This window comes from Narcine bancroftii, chromosome 2 (assembly GCF_036971445.1).
Source record: "Narcine bancroftii isolate sNarBan1 chromosome 2, sNarBan1.hap1, whole genome shotgun sequence".
Classification (NCBI taxonomy): Eukaryota; Metazoa; Chordata; class Chondrichthyes; order Torpediniformes; family Narcinidae; genus Narcine; species Narcine bancroftii.
Genome location: NC_091470.1, coordinates 184207916 through 184228611, shown reverse-complemented (window position 1 = coordinate 184228611; position 20696 = coordinate 184207916).

Below are 20696 nucleotides of genomic sequence, written 5' to 3'. Positions count from 1 at the left end.
CATTTTCCCAAGGATACAATACCTATTTCAGTCATTACCAATACGCCTAACAGAGAAATTCTTCAAGGAGTTAAAGAAAATAATAAGGAAATTTTTATGGAAAGGGGGGAAACTGAGGATAGCACTAGATAAATTAACAGAATGGTACAAACAAGGAGGCTTACAACTACCAAACTTTAAAAATTATTATAGAGGCGTACAATTAAGATACCTATCAGATTTTTATCAAACAAGGGAAAAACCAGATTGGACCAGATTAGAACTAGATAAAATAGGGGAGAAGATACCTGAACATATACTATATAAATGGGATGAAAAATTGGTACAACGTAGGAATTCACCGGTATTGCACCATCTGCTCAATATTTGCAAGAAGATTCATGTAGAAAGGAATAAAACAAATTACCAACTACCAAAACTAATATTGACGCAAAATCAGCTAATCCCTTTTACAATAGATAACCTTTCCTTTAGAGAGTGGGAGAGAAAAGGGATCAAAAGAATAGAAAATTGTTTTTCGGGAAATAAATTATTATCCTTTGAACAAATAAAGGATAAATATAATATAACTCATAATACAATGTTTGCATACTACCAACTGAAAACCTACTTGAAGGACAAATTGGGAAACAGTCTGAGGTTACCAGAAGAAAGCAATTTTGAATATGTGATTACAGACACAATGATAATCAAAAAATCTGTAACAAACAAGTACATCAACTCCAAAAAAGGAGAATGAGGAAACAAATGGTAAAACTAAACAAAAATGGGAACAAGATCTAAACATAAAGATAAAGAATGAAACATGGGAGAAGCTATGCTCCGGAACTATGAGAAATACAATAAACATGAGGTTACGTATGATACAATATAACTGGATACACAGGCTATACATCACACCTCAAAAGTTAAATAAATGGGACCCAACAGTATCAGACAGATGTTTTCGCTGTAAAAAGGAAACGGGAACAAAAATTCATGCAATTTGGACATGTGAGAAAGTGAAAAAATTTGGGAAGATCTAAACCAGTTATTAAATAAAATCACAAAAAGCAATATACCAAAAAACCCAGAGATCTTCCTCCTAAGTAATATAAGAAATGAAGAATTTGGACTCGATTTGGATGGAGCACAAAAAAGATTTGTTATGATAGCCCTAGCTGTAGCAAAAAAATGTATTATGTCAACCTGGAAATTAGATTACAACAATGGTATATAGAAATGAATAAATGTATTCCATTAGAAAAAATAACATATAATTTAAGAAATAATATTACAATATTCGAACAAATATGGGAGCCATACATGAAACACAATAGAGAAAACCTACCGGGGACATCTACCACCTAAAATGACAGAAGGAGAAGGTAATGAAAAGAACTGACTCAGTAAAATTTCTTGTTTATTTTTATTAAGTGACAACATTGTTTAATGGGTTTAATGTATCTTATAGTTTGAACTTTAAATAAATGGGAAAGGGAGTGAGGGAGGGAGGGAAGGGAGGGGGGAAAAAGGGGAGAAAATGACACTGTATATATTTAAGAAGAAAAATGTATGTATGTAACTTGTTAAATATGGTTTATAGTGTGAAAAGTAAAAAATTTAAAAAAAAAGGAGGTTGCTGCCCGCTGAACTGTGAGGCACCAAGATGCACGGTTTGAGGCGATATCAGCCCACTGACAGTGGTCAATGTGCCAAGCACCAAGAGCTTTCTTTAGGCAGTCCTTGTACCTCTTCTTTGGTGCACCTCTGTCTCGGTGGCCAGTGGAGAGCTCACCATATAACACAATCTTGGGAAGGCGATGATCCTCCATTCTGAAGACGTGACCTACCCAGTGCAGTTTGATCTTCAGCAGCGTGGATTCGATGCTGTCGGCCTCTGCTATCTTGAGTACTTCGATGTTGGAGATGAAGTCGCTCCAATGAATGTTGAGGATGGAGTGGAGACAATGCTGGTGGAAGCGTTCTAGGAGCCGTAGGTGATGCCGGTAAAGGACCCATGATTCGGAGCCGAACAGGAGTATGGGTATGACAACGGCTCTGTATACGCTAATCTTTGTGAGGTTTTTCAGTTGGTTGTTTTTCCAGACTCTTTTGTGTAGTCTTCCAAAGGCACTATTTGCCTTGGCGAGTCTGTTGTCTATCTTGTTGTCGATCCTTGCATCCGATGAAATAGTGCAGCCGAGATAGGTAAACTGGTTGACCGTTTTGAGTTTTGTGTCCCCAATGGAGATGTGGGGGGGCTGGTAGTCATGGTGGGGAGCTGGCTGATGGAGGACCTCAGTTTTCTTCAGGCTAACTTCCAGGCCAAACATTTTGGCAGTTTCCGCAAAACAGGACATCACGCACTGAAGAGCTGGCTCTGAATGGGCAACTAAAGTGGCATCATCTGCAAAGAGAAGTTCACGGACAAGTTGCTCTTGTGTCTTGATGTGAGCTTGCAGGCGCCTCAGATTGAAGAGACTGCCATCCGTGCGGTACCGGATGTAAACAGCATCTTCATTGTTGAGGTCTTTCATGGCTTGTAAGAAGATTGAAAAGAGGTTGCAATCTAATGCCCAGGAGAATTGATAGTCTTGGAAATATCTGTCCAATACAGAGATAGACCAAAACATATGTGTTAGTTGAGGCCACTTGTGATTTGCATTGATTACACATCGGACTAAAGATATGGGCCAATTTATCTTTCAGTATATGAATCCAATGTACCATTTTAAACTGTGTCAATGCACATAATGAAGGTGTATTAACCATTCCCAAAATCTTTTCCCAAAGTTCCTCTGGGAGAAGTGACTGAGTTTTATAATAGCAAGCACACATTGTACAGAGAACAAAATATAAATATAAAATACAAAATATAAAGACTATAAGTACATTTCCCCAATAAAAAACAATAGTGATACCCCCTTCCCCACACAATGTTGTCAGAATGACAAAAAAACCCTCTAACTCCCTACCAAAAACCCTGGGATGTTTTGACATAAAATTAAAGGTGGTAAATAAATACATTCAATGATCAAGACAAACAGGTTTAATGAGCACGAAAATAGTCCATAAAAGGAAAATTGGTGTCAACATAGAACATGGAACACCTGATCTTTTCTAAGTTAAGGCATAACCACTGAGTTCTGGTGGATGAAACAGGATCTTTCCATCTTCGTGCCCTAAGAGTTGTAAATAGCAACTCGAAGATTGGATGAAGATAATGGCTCTTCCATATCATCTAACACTCCAGACATAACTCAATCCATATATAATCAATTCACCTATAAAAAATGTTGCCTTCTTCAGTTTTTCTCGTGAACCGGATGTACATGCACCTGCATCTCAAGAGACAGTTTTAGCTTTTAGCTCGTTGATAGCCATGTTAATGAAATAGGAAGATTACTCTTCACCGACTCACGCACAGTGATTTACGTGATGTAATGTCCTATTTCAGCTTGGAGAAAATTAGATACAACATTATAGGTAGAAAGCTTCAATTTGAAAAGATGTGGGGCCCATCCATTACCCCTTTTTTTCCCACTGGCACCCTGGGTCATTGACCGTGCCATGTTCTGGGACAGGAAGCCATTGGTGCCGTGTCCACTGGGCCACCACTAACCGGGACCTTGATGGCTTTTCCTCCAAACACAACTCATCCACGGGGGATCAGAGAGTCGAATTTCAAATGGAAACGGGTGGATTTCTGCTCTTCTTCTTCCACTGGTTTAATTGGCACACTGGCATCAGCTGATGCCGGGGATATGAGTAGGAGTGGATGCTGTCAATATCCGGCATGACTTGACGTCATTTGACGCCGGCCCATTGATTCTATTCTTTTTCCACTGCACCCTTAACCGGTTAATTCCCTGTTAATTCCTGGGACAAGGAGCCAGTGGAAAAGGGGCTACAGAATATTATCATGATAGGCAGATTTGAGTAATTTGGATGCTCTGGTGATTCTCTGTCTGGTGCCTAAAGGTCACTATTTGATCCATAACTTTACAAGGTAACCTTGATTGTGGGGAGGGGGCCAATTAGATTTAGTTTTAAGTTTTTTTTGCTTTCATTTTATTCCCTTTTTTTGATTAAGTTGTAAACTTCTGCATGCCACCATGTCCATAGAATGGTTCAGACAAAGTTGACATCACTTTGTTCGAACAGGGTACTGAGATGATGTCCCGTCAACCATTCCAAACTCTCTTTAAACGTGAACTAATGTCCAGAACTTGCATCCTGAGGAGCATTAAAATATAACGTACGACCGCAATTACTGTCACCTGGGGTGTGCTGGTGGTGGTAACTGAGGAAGAGGGGAAAGGCCTGAGGCCTGGGGTTATTTATATGCAGGGCTCTTTCAAAGAGCTAGCACAGTCAATGGGCTGAAGGGTCTCCTGCCTGTGCGCTGTCAGTCTTCGACACTTTGACTAAAACCAAAATGATCAGAATGAGAGGCAAAGCTGATCGAAGTTAGTACTTGGCCAAAATGCAAATTACAGTACAACTCCTATAATCTGAGATGGTCAGGACTGGGCCCATTTCGGATAAATGGATTTTTTCAGAGAACCGGTCATTTGAAAAAAAACAGCCCAGTAGCAACAGCAAATCACTCGTCACAGTGTTTGTACAACAACAAGCAACAAGGTAAGACTTTTTAAGCATTAAAATAAAGTTTAATTCTCTTGGTGGCTGTTTGAATAAAGTTGTGTGAAACAGCAATGGCGTTGCCCAGGATGAAGAGCTGGTTGATGCCACTCGCTGTTGGGGTGACTCTCTTAAAGTGTCTCCTTGTCTCTGCTTAGTCAGAGTTGCCCCAGTCAGAGGCTTCATCTGTAAACCTGGGCTAAGCGGGTGGGGGAGGGGTTAATGGCCTATGATATTATTGTTTGTCTTTCGGGTGGCTCTGTGGAGGGGGAGGAACCTGCAGATGCAGCGATGGTTAATTGTTTTCAAAGAACGTGACTGACAATAAAGGTATGGTTGGCGCGACTCCTTTACATCGTCAGCAATCGGGACCCGGGGTTCGATCCCGCGCTGTCTGTAAGGCATTTATACGTTCTTCCCGTGTCTGCGTGGGTTTTACCCCAGGGGGCTCCAGTTTCCTCCCACCTTTCAAAACGTATTGGGGGTGTAGATTAATGGGGTGTAAACTGGGCAGCACGGACCTGTGTATAATATTTTTGTGTTTTAAAGTGTTTATTCTTAATGCAGGTATATTAGTTAGGGTTCTACTAATGACCTATGGCCGGGTGGACCTTAGAACAAAATAGGTTGAGAACCAGAGTTAGGCATCGTAAGAGTAAGTCTCACCTTCATCATCACCATGGCACATCCCTTCACAAGTGAAGATGAACGCGGTGCCTTGTAGCTCTTCTGTCCTCACAGAACTTTTGTTCTGTTTTTTTTTTTTTTTTTTTTTTTTTTTTTTTTTTTTTTTTTTTTTTTTTTAAATTTTTTATTTTTCACACCATAAATCACAATAGCCATGATATACACTTTTTCTTTTCCACACATTTACAGTGACTTTTTCTCCCTCCCCCCTCCCTCCTCCCAAGCCACCCCCCCATCCCTCCCCCCTCTCATCCATTTTAGTTATACAATCTAGGTTGCATTAATTCAGTTAGACAATGTTGTCATTCAACAAAAATACACCAGAAATTCTACTGAGTCCATTTTTTTCTTCTCTTCTCCTTCCATCAACTTAGGTAATGTTTGTTCCCGGTAGGTTTTCGCTATTGTATTTAATGTAAGGCTCCCATACTTGTTCGAATATTTCAATATTATTTCTTAAACTATATGTTATTTTTTCTAATGGAATACATTTATTCATTTCTATATACCATTGTTGTATTTTCAAATTATCTTCCAATTTCCAGGTTGACATAATACATTTTTTTGCTACAGCTAGGGCTATCTTAACAAATCTTTTTTGTGCATCCTCCAAGTCAATTCCAAATTCTTTATTTTTTATGTTACTTAGGAGAAAGATCTCTGGATTCTTTGGTATATTGTTTTCTGTTATTTTATTTAATATCTGATTGAGATCATCCCAAAATTTTTCTACTCTCTCACATGTCCAGATTGCATGAATTGTTGTTCCCCTTTCTTTTTTACATCGAAAACATCTATCAGATACTGTTGGGTCCCATTTATTTAACTTTTGCGGTGTAATGTATAGTCTGTGTAACCAATTATATTGTATCATACGCAGCCTCGTATTTATTGTATTTCTCATCGTTCCAGAGCATAACTTCTCCCATGTTTCCTTTTTTATCTTTATATTTAAATCTTGTTCCCATTTTTGTTTAGTTTTACCATTTGTTTCCTCATTTTCCTTTTCTTGCAGTTTAATATACATATTTTTTATAAATCTTTTGATTAACATTGTATCTGTAATCACATATTCAAGGTTACTTCCCTCTGGTAAACTCAAGTTGCTTCCTAATTTATCTTTCAAGTAGGATCTCAGTTGGTAATATGCCAGCGCTGTATCTCCCGTTATATTGTACTTATCTCTCATTTGTTCAAAGGATAAGAATCTACTTCCTGAAAAACAATTTTCTATTCTTTTAATCCCTTTTTTTTCCCATTTTCTAAAGGCAAGGTTGTCTATTGTAAAAGGGAGTAGCTTATTTTGCGTCAATATTAGTTTTGGTATTTGGTAATTTATTTTATTTCTTTCTACATGTATCTTCTTCCATATATTGAGGAGATGGTGTAATACTGGAGAAGTTCTATGTTGTACCAATTTTTCGTCCCATTTATATAATATGTGTTCAGGTATCTTTTCCCCTATTTTATCTAATTCTAGTCTCGTCCAGTCTGGTTTTTCCCTTGTTTGATAAAAATCTGATAGGTACCTTAATTGTGCGGCTCTATAATAATTTTTGAAGTTTGGCAATTGTAAGCCTCCTTGTTTATACCATTCTGTTAATTTGTCTAGTGCTATCCTCGGTTTCCCCCCTCTCCATAAAAATCTCCTTATTATTTTCTTTAACTCTTTGAAGAATTTTTCTGTCAGTTGTATTGGCAATGCCTGAAATAAGTATAGTATCCTTGGAAAAATGTTCATTTTAATACAGTTTATCCTTCCTATCAGTGTTAGTGGTAGCTCTTTCCAATGCTCTAAATCGTCCTGTAGTTTTTTCATTAGTGGATTGTAATTGAGTTTATATAATTGGCCTAGATTTTTGTTTATTTGCACACCTAGGTATCTTATTGCCTGCGTTTGCCATCTGAATGGGGATTCCTCCTTAAATTTTGAGAAATCCGCGTTATTCATAGGCATTGCTTCACTTTTATTTACGTTTATCTTGTATCCCGACACTTCTCCATATTCCTTCAATTTCTTATATAGTTCTTTTATTGATAGTTCTGGTTCTGTTAAGTACACTATCACATCATCCGCACACAGACTGATTTTATATTCCCTGTCTTTTATTTTTATTCCTTTTATATTATTATCTCTTCTTATCGATTCTGCTAGTGGTTCTATAGCTAGCGCAAACAATAATGGTGATAGTGGGCATCCCTGCCGCGTTGACCTGCTTAAGTTAAATTGCTTTGATACATGTCCATTTACTGTCACTTTCGCTAACGGTCCCTTATATAATGCTTTAATCCAATTAATATACTTCTCCGGTAAACTGAATTTTTGCAATACTTTGAACAAGTAATTCCATTCTACTCTGTCGAAGGCCTTCTCTGCGTCTAAAGCAACTGCTACTGCCGGTGCTTTATTTCCTTCTACTGCATGAATTAAGTTAATAAATTTACAAATATTGTCTGTTGTGCGTCTTTTTTTGATAAATCCAGTTTGGTCTAAATTTACCATTTTCGGTACCTGTTCTGCTAATCTGTTCGCTAATAGTTTAGCTATTATCTTATAATCTGTGTTTAGCAAAGATATTGGTCTATATGACGCTGGTGAGAGTGGATCTTTCCCTTGTTTTAGTATCACTGTAATTATTGCTGTTTTACATGAATCTGGTAAGTTTTGTGTCTCATCAATCTGGTTGATTACATCCAGGAGGGGCGGTATTATTAGGTCTTTAAATGTTTTGTAGAATTCTATTGGGAGTCCATCCTCTCCTGGTGTCTTATTATTTGGTAAATTTTTTATTATCTCTTGTATTTCTACTGTTCCAAATGGTTCTGTTAATTTATTTTGTTCCTCTATTTGTAGTTTTGGTAGTTCAATTTTAGTCAAAAATTCATCTATTTTCCCTTCTTTCCCTTCGTTTTCGGTTCGGTATAATTGTTCATAGAATTCTCTGAAGTTTTCCTTAATTTCTTTTGGATTATATGTAATTTGTTTGTCTTTTTTCCTTGTTGCCAATACCGTTTTCTTAGTTTGCTCTGTCTTAAGCTGCCATGCTAGGATTTTGTGTGTTTTTTCCCCTAGTTCATAATATTTCTGTTTTGTCTTCATTATATTCTTCTCCACCTTATATGTTTGTAATGTTTCATATTTTATTTTTTTATCCGCCAATTCTCTTCTTTTGGTTGTATCTTCCTTTATTGCTAATTTTTTTTCTATGTTTATTATTTCCCTTTCCAACTGCTCTGTTTCCTGATTATAGTCCTTCTTCATCTTGGTTGCATAACTTATTATTTGCCCTCTAATGAATGCTTTCATTGCGTCCCATAGTATAAACTTATCTTCCACTGATTCCGTATTTACTTCAAAGTACATTTTTAATTGTTTTTCAATAAATTCTCTAAAATCCTGTCTTTTAAGTAGCATGGGGTTTAATCTCCATCTATACATTCTTGGAGGGATGTCTTCTAGCTCTATTGCCAGTAACAGGGGTGAGTGGTCCGATAATAGTCTAGCTTTATATTCCGTTTTCCTAACTCTCCCTTGTATGTGGGCTGATAACAGGAATAGGTCTATCCTTGAGTATGTTTTATGTCTAGTCGAGTAGTATGAGTATTCCTTTTCTTTTGGGTTTTGTTTCCTCCATATGTCCACAAGTTTCATTTCTTGCATTGATTTAATTATAAATTTGGTTACTTTGTTCTTCCTGTTAATTTTTTTCCCCGTTTTATCCATATTTGGATCCAAATTCAGATTGAAATCCCCTCCTATTAGTATGTTCCCTTGCGTATTAGCTACCTTCAAAAAGATATCTTGCATAAACTTTTGATCTTCTTCGTTAGGTGAATATATATTAAGTAGATTCCAAAGCTCTGAATATATCTGACATTTTATCATAACATATCTCCCTGCTGGATCTATTATTTCCTCTTCTATTTTAAATGGCACATTTTTGCTAATTAATATAGCCACTCCTCTTGCTTTTGAATTATACGATGCTGCTGTTACATGTCCTACCCAATCTCTCTTTAATTTCTTGTGCTCCAATTCAGTTAAATGTGTTTCTTGGACAAATGCTATATCTATTTTTTCCTTTTTCAGTAAATTTAGTAGTTTCTTCCTTTTAATTTGGTTATGTATTCCATTAATATTTAGAGTCATATAGTTCAGCGTAGCCATTTTATATTTTGTTTATCTTCTCTTTCCGTTTTTCCATCATTACCTTTCCTCCTTTTCCATTTCTGTTTTCTTATTTTCAACTCTTTACCAGACAACATTCCTACAACATCCAACATTTTCCTTATTCTCCTATTTCTATCTTCTTTATCCCCAATCTCCCCTTCCCCTCCTGAGTTGCCCTTTATCCCTTGTCGGACAACCACATCTCCCCTCTCCATTTGGATTTGCGAATCCACTCGCAAGCGTCAACTGATTTTGCAGTGACCGCTCTTTTCCCCCCACCCAGCCCCCCCCAGAAAAGATTTCGTTTTTTATATGTCACAAAGGTCACTCTTTTAGTTCCCTCCTTATTCTCTCTATTCCATTACCTTCCCTTATTAATTCTTGTCTATACTTTCTATGTTTTCCTCTAATTACAGATACTTTCACATATGCCCGTTGTCTCTATTCACTCTTATACCTCTTTACCCGCATACATATCAATCGTGGTCATTTTTACCCTCCTTACCCGTCTTCATCCCTCAGTCTATTTTTGTCTTTACCCACATACATATCAATCGTGATAATTTTTGCTCTCATTACCCGTCTTCATCCCTCAGTCTATTTTTGTAATTGTTCTGCAAATTTTCGTGCTTCTTCTGGATCCGAGAATAGTCTGTTTTGTTGTCCTGGAATAAATATTTTCAATACCGCAGGATGCTTCAGTGTAAATTTATATCCTTTCTTCCATAAAATCGCTTTTGCTGCATTGAACTCTTTTCTCTTCTTTAGGAGTTCAAAGCTTATATCTGGATAAATGAAGATTTTTTGCCCTTTATACTCCAGTGGTTTGTTGCCCTCTCTTACTTTTTCCATTGTCTTCTCCAGCACCTTTTCTCTTGTAGTATATCTTAGGAATTTTACTACAATAGATCTTGGTTTTTGTTGTGGTTGTGGTTTAGGGGCCAATGCTCTATGTGCCCTTTCTATTTCCATTTCTTGCTGTAGTTCTGGACATCCTAGGGCCTTAGGGATCCATTCTTTTATAAACTCCCTCATATTCTTGCCTTCTACATCTTCCTTAAGGCCCACTATCTTTATGTTATTTCTTCTGTTATAATTTTCCATTATATCTATTTTTTGGGCTAGTAATTCTTGTGTCTCTTTAGTTTTTTTATTAGATTCCTCCAATTTCTTTTTTAAGTCTTCTACCTCCATTTCTGCTGCTATTGCCCGTTCTTCCATCTTGTCCATTTTTTTCCCCATTTCTGTTAAGGTCATATCCATTTTATTTATTTTCTTTTCTGTGTTGTTTATTCTTCTTCTTAAATCATTGAATTCCTGTGTTTGCCATTCTTTAAATGACTCCATGTATCCTCTAACAAGAGCAAGTACCTCCTTTACCTTGCCTATCTTTTCTTCTTCTATTTCCCTGTACTCTTCCTCTTCCTCTTCTTCTTCCTCTAGGTTGACCATCTGTTGTTTCTTTGCTGCCCTTTCCTCCTCTTCTTTCTTGTTTCCATTGTCTTCTGTGGTGTCTTCTTGCTGCAGGTGTTCTGCAGCTGTCGTTGCCGGCTGTGGAGATCGACTCCCCAGCTGGTCCCCCCTCCCGTCGGTGTGTTTTTTTGTATGCGCATCGCGCATGCGCGAGGAGTCGCGCATGCGCGGTTGCGCACTTTTACTCGGCTCTGTGAGCCATTGTTGTAGTTCTCTTTCTACCGACCTGAGGTAGTGGGGTCTTCTCTCCGCAGCGGGCCTCTTCGGACAGGTAAGGCCTTCACCTTTTTCCTCCGTTGTCTTCTCTTCCTCTCTTCTTTCCGTTGATTTTGATTTTTCTCCTTTTGTCTCCATCTTCTTTCCACCTTTATATTCACTTTTCTTTAACTTGTATTTCTGTGCCTTTGTATTTTCTCTCGTTTTTCCCGACTTTTCTGGAGAGGGCTGGAGTTCACCGTCCGGCCACTACTCCATCACGTGACTCCTCCCTGTTCTGTTTTCCATGGAGCTTTAGGCACCATGTGCCAGGGCAAGGACTTGGAGGAAAGTGCTTGCCCAGGACAAATGCCTCCCTCTGGGTCCAACGCCACTGGGCCTGGCAGAATGTGAGGCACGACAGCCAGAGTGACATGGGATTGCCCGCAGTGGTCTGTTCCAAGACCGTACTCTCTGGCCGTTGTCTTTACGGATCCTTCGCCCACCGAGTTTGCTGCTGCAGACTGCTATGGAAACTTTTTCCTGTGCTCTGCCGCAGCTGCCGGCCCCTGCTGCCAGACTGATGTGATATTTATCCATAGCTGGTGCCCTTTTCAGGTACTGATGGCTGGGCAAGCATAGCCCGGGGATTTGAAGTCAGAGTTGCTTTCTCATAGCCTTTGCCTGAAGAGGCAAAACCTGCAAGGCAGCAGGTGGTTTGAACCCACAGATCCACCATCGGGAGGAGAGAGCTCCATCCATAACCAAATCCTGGTCTAACTCCTTCCTGCCCTCGTCCCGCTCCCCGGCTCTGAGACGCTCTCCTTCCAGTGCTCCAGACTGCAAGCGCGACCGCTCGGTGCAATCCAGGAGGTAAGTCTCAAGCAACCAGAAAATACACTTATCCGGTGCCTACCAATCCCCAGCAACATCCAGGGGATTGGGCTCTAGTGTTCCCTGTTCTTTTTCTCTCCCACGGATGCTGCTTGACCTGCCAAGTTCCCCCAGCAGCTTGTGTTAGGCAGGTGGTCCATTGTGCCTTTCAGAGAGCAAGTCAGACCCCAATGGGAGAAAAGCCGGGCAATAATCCAGTGTGTGGTCTCTGGCTTCACCAATCTGTTCTCATCCATCATAATCCCATCCCTCCAACTCTCTATTCCAGGGCTGGTTTCTCCCTTGCCGTGCTCTCCAGCAGAATGAAATTTTCAGAATTTATTGGCATAAGAAAAGATTGAGGGATTGGCGATGATGGGAGGGGGGTGCTGGTGGTGGGAGGGAGTTAAACCGGAGCATTTTCCTTTTGCTGCATATCTAATAGGATTTAAAGAATTTAAAGGGGCAATTCGGACCTCAGTGGAACTGGATGAAGGGGTTGCGACAGTGTGAATAGGCAGAGAGAGTTCCCAGCTCCGGGAGGGTCGGTAACCAGGAGACGCCGATTCAGCACAAGCCACCAGGGGGAAGACAGCAGGATCATGTTACACAGCGGGTCCATTGTGAGCCCGGACACAATTCGAGCCCTTCCCCAGCAAACAATGACTGACATCGTGAAGGAACTCAGTGAGTCAAACAGCATCCAGGGGTAGAAAGGGCCAGACAACGTTTCCAGTCAGGAACTGAAGTAAGAAGAGAGGGTATTACATTTAAAATTTACAAATTTTAATTTAAAAAAGATTTCTAATTGTAATTTTGTTTTAGACATTCAGCCCCAAGGCCCTGTACCACCCAATCGACCTCCACAACCCCCCCACGCCACCCTCTGGTCCATTTGTGAAGAGTAGGAGGGAACCAGAGCAAACTCCTTGCAGACACCGCCAGATGTTAAAAAAACACAATGCTGGAGAAACTCAGCAGGTCAAACAGTGTCCTTTATGTAGCAAAGATAAAGATTCATCACCGACGTTTCGGGCTTGAGCTCTTCATCAAGGTTATATAGCCCCTAACAGAGAAATTCTTCAAGGAGCTAAAGAAAATAATAAGGAAATTCTTATGGAAAGGGGGGAAAACCGAGGATAGCGCTAGATAAATTAACAGAATGGTACAAACAAAGGGGCTTACAGCTACCAAACTTTAAGAATTATTATAGAGCAGCACAATTAAGATACCTATTAGATTTTTATCAAACAAGGGAAAAACCAGATTGGACCAGTTTAGAGCTAGATAAAATAGGGGAGAAGGTACCTGAACATATACTATATAAGTGGGATGAAAAGGTGGTGCAACATGGGAATTCACCAATACTACACCGTCTGCTCAACATTTGGAAGAAGATTCACGTAGAAATGAAAAAAAAACAAATTATCAACTATCAAAATTAATATTGACGCAAAATCAACTAATCCCCTTCACAATAGATAACCTTTCCTTTAGAGAATGGGAGAAAAAAGGGATCAAAAGAATAGAAAATTGTTTTTTGGGAAATAAATTATTATCTTTTGAACAAATGAAGTGCAAGTATGGTATAACTCATGGTACAATGTTTGCATACCACCAACTAAAAACCTACTTGAAGGACAAATTGGGAAGGAGGCTGAGGTTACCAGAAGGAAGAAATTTTGAATATGTGATTACAGACACAATGATAATTAAAAGATTTATAACAAACATGTACATCAAACTGCAAGAGAAAGAGAATGAGGAAAGAAGCTGTAAACCCAAACAAAAATGGGAACAAGATCTAAACATAAAGATAAAGAATGAAACGTGGGAAGAGTTATGCTCCGGAACTATGAGAAATACAATAAACACGAGGTTACGCATGATACAATATAATTGGATACACAGGCTATACACCACACCCCAAAAGTTAAATAAATGGGACCCAACAGTATCAGATAGATGTTTTCGCTGTAAGAAGGAAACGGGAACAACAGTACATGCAATTTGGGCATGTGAGAAAGTGGAAAAGTTTTGGGAAGAACTAAATCAGGTATTAAATAAAATCACGAAAAGCAACATACCAAAAAATCCAGAGATCTTTCTTCTAAGTAATTTAAGAAGTAAAGAACTTGGCCTCGATTTGGATGGAGCACAAAAAAGATTTATTATGATAGCCTTAGCAGTGGAAAAAAAATGTATTATGTCAACCTGGAAATCAGAAGATAACCTGAGAATACAGCAATGGTACATAGAAATGAATAAATGTATTCCATTGGAAAAAATAACATATAATTTCAGAAATAAGATCACAGTATTTGAACAAATTTGGGAACCGTACATGGAACACAACAGAGAAGTCCTACCGTGGACCTCAAATGACAGAAGGAGAAGAAGACTAAATGAACTGACCCAGTGTGTAAAAGTAGATGACACAATTTTCTTGTTTATTTTCATTGTGTGAGGACATTGTTCAATGGGTTTAATGTATCCTATATGTTGAACATTGAGTAGGTGGGGAGGGGGGGAGGGGGGGGTGAAGGAGGGAGGGAATGGAGGGGGTAAAAGGGGAGAAAATGACTGTGTATATTCAAGAGGGAAATGTTTGTGTGTATTTTGGTCAGTATGGTTCATAGTGTGAAAAATTTTTAAATTTAAAAAAAAGGTTATATAGCCCGAAACGTTGGTGATGTATTTTTGCTATATAAAGGACACTGTTTGACCTGCTGAGTTTCTCCAGCTTTGGGTTTTTTATGGTGTCTGCATACTTTCATGTGCATATTATATGTATGAAGGGAGAAAGAAGTTGAGGAGGACCCAAGGGCATCATACAGTAGGTGGGAGGGGTGAAGAGACAGGTAGGGGAGGGGAGGAGGAGGGGTTAGAGAGAAAACCAAGACCGGGAGTAGGTAAAGAAGGGATGGCAACAGTAGGCCCTTTCAAACTGCCATGTAAAATGCAATTTCCCCGGTAGATGCCCCGGTGACACCGAAAGGGTCCAACCCGGTCAACGCCGTTGGAATCCAACCTACGTCAGAGGTGGTCAGGGAACCCTGTTAAACTTACCTTGGTCGTGTCCATGGCCGATCTCAACAGGAAAGTGGTTGACCCGCCTACTTTGGGCAGCCAGCATCCGAACATCTGGCAGTACGTCCGGTGAGTACATGACGCGTCGTCGTGGGGTGTGGGTGGGAGGGGGTGGGATCCCCTTTAAATCACTGGGTGGGCGATTTAACGGGTCGATCCCCCTGTGATTTACAAGATGCACCTTTGCCCCAGTAATCACACTCGGGTCCCAGGAGGGCCACCCAGGTGCTGAGGGCAGCAAAACCAGCAAAACCAGAGGCGGGGGTCTTTCCTAAACTTAGAAATATCAGTGCTTGTGCTGTTTGGTGTCAGGATGTCCAGGAGGAAGAGAGTGAAACACGAAAGTCTGCAAGGCTGTGATTGTAGTAAAAACCCACTGAAATGCTGGAGGAGCCCAGCCGGTCTTTTCAGACATATTGCCGATGTTTTGGGCCTCAGGCCTTCTTCAAGGAATAAGCAGAAGATCTCAGAATTCAGACAATGGGGGAGGAATCCAGAACCACAACAGGTGTTAGAGGGGACCAGGTGAGAATTTATCATATTTGTGTGACAGGAGAAAGGTAAGGGAGAGACAGAGCTGGGGGAAAGGCGACGGGGGGTGGGGTGGGGAGAGGTGGGGTAGAAGTGAGGACTGCGACCGGGGTTGGAATCCCCCACTGTCTGTAAGGAGTTTGTGCATACTCCTAGTGTCTACGTGGGTTCCCCCCCCCCCCCCGGTTTCCTCCCACCGTCTGAAACGTTCCAGGGGTTGTGGGGGTTAATTGGGTGGTACAGACTTGTGGGCCGAAATGGCCTGTCACCGTGCTGTGTGTCTGCCTGTGTTTTTCAAGCTTTTTCTTTCCACTCATCCCACTTTAAGCGATCCCTATGCCATAAGAGCTCTGTGATGAGTAAGAGGGTGCTTAAGGTGGGATATGGGTGGGAAGAAAAAGTTTGAAAACCACTGTTTTAATCGTCCAAAGGAAATTGGCTAATGACAATTTTTCTCAAGCAAAATATTTCAGTAACAAGTGGGTCTAAAGCAGTGATTCTCAACATTCCCTTCCTACTCACATCCCACCTTAAGCAATCCCTGACTAATCATAGAGCACCGATGGCATTGGGATTACTTAAAGTGGGATGTGAGTGGAAAGAAAAAGCTCTACGTTTTTTTAAAAATAAATAAATAAACAGATTTGATTCACCAGGTCATCACAAGTTATGGGGAGAAGGCTGGGCAGTGATGTTGAGTGGGAAAATTTATCAGCTCATGATTAAATGGTGGGGGAGGCTTGATGGGCTGAACGGCCTATTTCTGTTCTATGACTTATGGCCTTCTTACACAAAATTTCCTTTAGTCTACAGCCAGGCAGAGCAGGGCCGGATCAAGGTATTGTGGGGTCTCGTAACACACATTTTAAAGCAACTCTAAATAGTGCATGCGCGGTGAGGGGGAAGACCTTCCACTGAAATGGCGTCCCTTCCCCTGCTAAAACCTCCTCACGGCGACGGCTCAGTGTAGGAGCAAGGGCTGATGTTGGCGCCCATATCCTGCATGCTCTGCGTTTCCCCGGTGCTAGTGCCAGCAGATTATGGGGAATGGAGGTGGCTGGTGATGCTGGGCTGAGCCTCCCCCCCAGCCGCACTGCACCCCGAGTGCCGCGTCGCGAGTTAGACAGGGGAGGGGTGGGTGGGGCGCAACGGAGGGCCGGGGCTGGGAGCGAGGCAGGCGAATGAGGTGAGGATAGAGGCGCCCCTCCCTCCCTTTAAAATGGTATGTTACGTCCTTGATGAAAGGTGATAATAATTTTCGATACCACCCCTCTAACCTTTCATGCTTCCTAACTATTCATCAGCCTGCACCATGTATGGAACACATGTTAATAACCCCGATTAAGGCTAAATCTCATCTAAAGATGAAAACCAAGAATGTTTGAGTATTTAAACACGGGGGCCCTTTAAAATTGCGGAGCTCATAGCATCTGCTTTTATCACTATTCCCTTAATCCAGGCCTGAGGTAGGGAAAGATTTGACATCAGCAGAAATTGTCCAGTGCTCCTTACATTAGAGAAAGAGAAGCAAAGGAGAGATCGCCCCCCCCCACCCCGACCCCCTCAGAGTCACTCTCCACTTTCAGGTGGCCAGAGTACCCAACTGTAATACCGCCTATTCTACCCCAATGCGACTGTCAGGAGGCCTCCTGAAAGCGGAGAACCCAGCCAGGAGGAGCACTGACCTAACCCTCCTCCTGTAGATATAATCTCTGGCTCCAAGAATCCCCCATTGCACCTGAAAGCAGCAGTGGGACCTTGGCCAGAGTCCACAGGAGCTGGCATTCGTTTGGACATGGCTTTCCTTCACCCAGCGTGTTCGGCTGACATAAAGGCGTCTTCCCTGCAGCCACCTGAACATCCCGACTGCACTCCCCCCTCAGACGTGTCTGCCAGAGCATTATCTGCGTCCAAGCGCCTGAAAGTGGCTACTGTGTGTCCGTGGATTTGCCTCCGGCACTCCCACAGCTGTGCATGGTCCGCACCCGAGCTCCAGAGAAACACCCCCTGGCACGATTGGGAAGCCCTTGGTGACCACAGTGAATCCCCCGTCCGAGGCATAGCATGCCTTCGGCCAGTCTTTTGAGCCCTCGGTGACCACGGCAGCCCCTCCTGGGTGATGTATTCACCAACATTTTGGGCCTGATCCCTTCATCGGGGTATGAGGGAGGGGTGGTGGGGGAAAGGGTCAAGGGGAGGAGCACAAACAGGCAGAGGGACGGTGAGGATTTATGGGGGGGAGGGGGGGTGGGTTCTGTGAATGCAGAGCTGGAGGAAAGGAGATAGAGGGATAGGGAAAGAGAGAGAGAGAAGGGATGGGGAAGGGGAAGAGATGGCAGGGGGTGGGGGAAGAAACAAGGCAGCGAGGAGCTCTCTCTGTGGGGTCCAGCTGCCCAGTCAACTCCCATCAGTTCAAACACAGGTTTTGAATGACCTGTTACAGGAGCTGATGGCGGTTTTACTTAAAATCCTAGGGCCACAGTGGTCTGCGCCCGTGATCGGCAGTTGCCACGAGGGGTTGAAGGCTCCTGGCGCTGGGCACCAGGAAAACCCCTCCACCATCTGAGAAGGAGAAGTAGAGGAGTCAACTTGGGGGGGAGGTGGGGGGAACAGTGACCACGGCAGTGGGACTGATGGGGGGGGTTCCGTGGCTGAAAGACCCACGCATACGGCGGGGCTGCCAAAGGCTCGAGGCGAGGAAACCACGGAGGCCGGGGGGGTGAGGTGGGGCGCTGGAGGCTGTTGTCGGGGGACTCGCTGAAATCTGACTCGAAACTGGCCGAAGGGGGAACCAGGTATCAGAACTGGGATGTGAGGGAGTGCCAAAGGCGCTGAGGGGTTCCTGACAGTGTTGCCAATGGTTTGGACTGGACTCTGTGTGGCTGTGGATGCAGAGGAAGCACTGGAGGCAAATCTATAGACACTTGGTGACTCCTGGGGTTGGGAATTCCCTGTTGCTTCTCTCTCTCTGACTGTAAGAAGCACTTCAGGCAATTTCTGCCAATGGCGAATCTGTCAGCCCTGCAGCAGGCAAAAGGGAATTTATTTCAATGAAAATAAACTTGATCTTGAAACTATTGGAAACCAGAGAAGTCGATGTTAATGCCATCTGGTTGGAGGGTGTCCAGATGGAATATTTGCAGGAGGTCTCAGGGCTTGGATGGCACAGGTTTCTGTGGTTGGAATAGGCTTCTACCATGCTGTTCATAAACTTAATTTTTTTTTAAATGGAATTTGGTGGAATGCCTCATTGCTAGAGCTGACTAACAATCGCTAAGACTTGCCTTGGCTGGCCATGAGAGGAGGCCTCCCCTGGCCAATCCTTGCTGCGTGGTTGAAGACGCGCCCCCAACATACCTTGACGAAGCATCGATCACCCTTTACTTCCTGTGGATGCTGTTGTGACTTGTTGAGCCCGGTGGGGTGCGTTGCATTGTGACCCTAGTGACCTTCACTCGAGCCTGCCCTTAGGTGCTGCCTGTATGAGGTTTAGGCGTTCTCCCTGTGGCCAAATTGTCTCCCCCCCCCCCACCCACCCACCCACATACATCCTGAAGATATTGCCTGTCATGCGTAGGTGAGTGGGAGAATATGGGAGGGGTCAATGGGAAAATGGAATCAGTGTAATTGGATGGAGCAGACTGAGAAGTTTTCTAAGGCATTATGATAAATAAGTCACCAATGTTCTACAAAGGAAAAGTGTTTGTGAGGTGATTTAATAATTTGGGGATTTGAGAATTTGAGTATTTAGATATTGTTAATTTAATTTAATTTTAAATTTAGACTGTTGGAGTCAGCCCACGCTGTAATAAAACAAACAGCAGGACCAATAAACAGTTTCTTTATTCACCCTTTATAACGCTAGCGGGAGTGAGGGACACAAAGAAAGAGATTGGCCACTTGTTCTCCACACTAAGAGTTCAAAGCATACAGAGCGCTTATCCCATTTTTATACACCTTTGAGCAGGGGTCTGCGTCAGACCCTACAAAGGTTCACACAGTTGGTTCTCCCTGTGGTTTTTTTTGTAGCACAACATGTTCTCTTGTGGTGTCTGCAGGTAGCTGGGAAACATCAGGGTGTCCTTACTCTTGGGTTAGTTTACTTGTTATGGTCTTTATGGTTTTGGTTACTATTGCACTACAGCCCAGGGAAGGACATGTTAGAAGACAGCCTCTATATTACAAGGTAACTATATGCTCAGGTCAACTCATTAACCCTTTGTTAAGCATGTTCCATAGAACATCACAGCACAGAAAAACAGGCCATTTGACCCCTCTGGTCTGTGCCGACCAATAAAACTAGCTGGTCCCACTGACCTGCTCTCATTCCATAACCCTCCAGACCTCTCCCATCCATGTATTTATCCAATTTATTTTTAAAACTCAAGAATGAATCTTCATTCACCATATCAGATAGCAGCTCATTCCACACTCCCACCGCTCTCTGAGTGAAAAACTTTCCCCTAATATTCCCCTCGTACTGCTCCCCTTTCAGCCTAAAGCTGTGACCTCTCATATTTATACCCCCCCCCCAATCTAAGTGGAAACACCCGACTTACATCTATTCTGTCTGTACCCCTCATCATCTTATAAATCTCTAAGAGTCTCCCCTCATTCTTCTTTATTCCAGGGAGTATAGTCCTAACCTGTTTAAACTTTCCTGGTCACTCAACTCCTAAAGACCCTTTTGCCTCCCGTGCCTGCGCAGCCCAACTTACACCCTATCAACCTCCAATTCTAGTATGGTGGGAGGAAAGCAGAGCACCCCCCACCCCCCGGAGGAAACCCATGCAGTCACGGGGAGAAAGTACAACTCCTTACAATCAGCGCGGGGTTCGAATGCTGGCGCTGTGGCAGCATTGCACTAACAGCTTCCCTGACCGTGCTGCATTACATTAACTGCTACACTAATCACCCCGGGCAACATGAGGGGGAAATTTCTTCACACAGAGTGATGGGATCGTGGAACGAGCAGCCAGATGAATTTGTGAATGCGGGCTCAGTTTGAACTTTGTGCTGCCATCACGTCATGCTGAACCAGAGGTGGGGG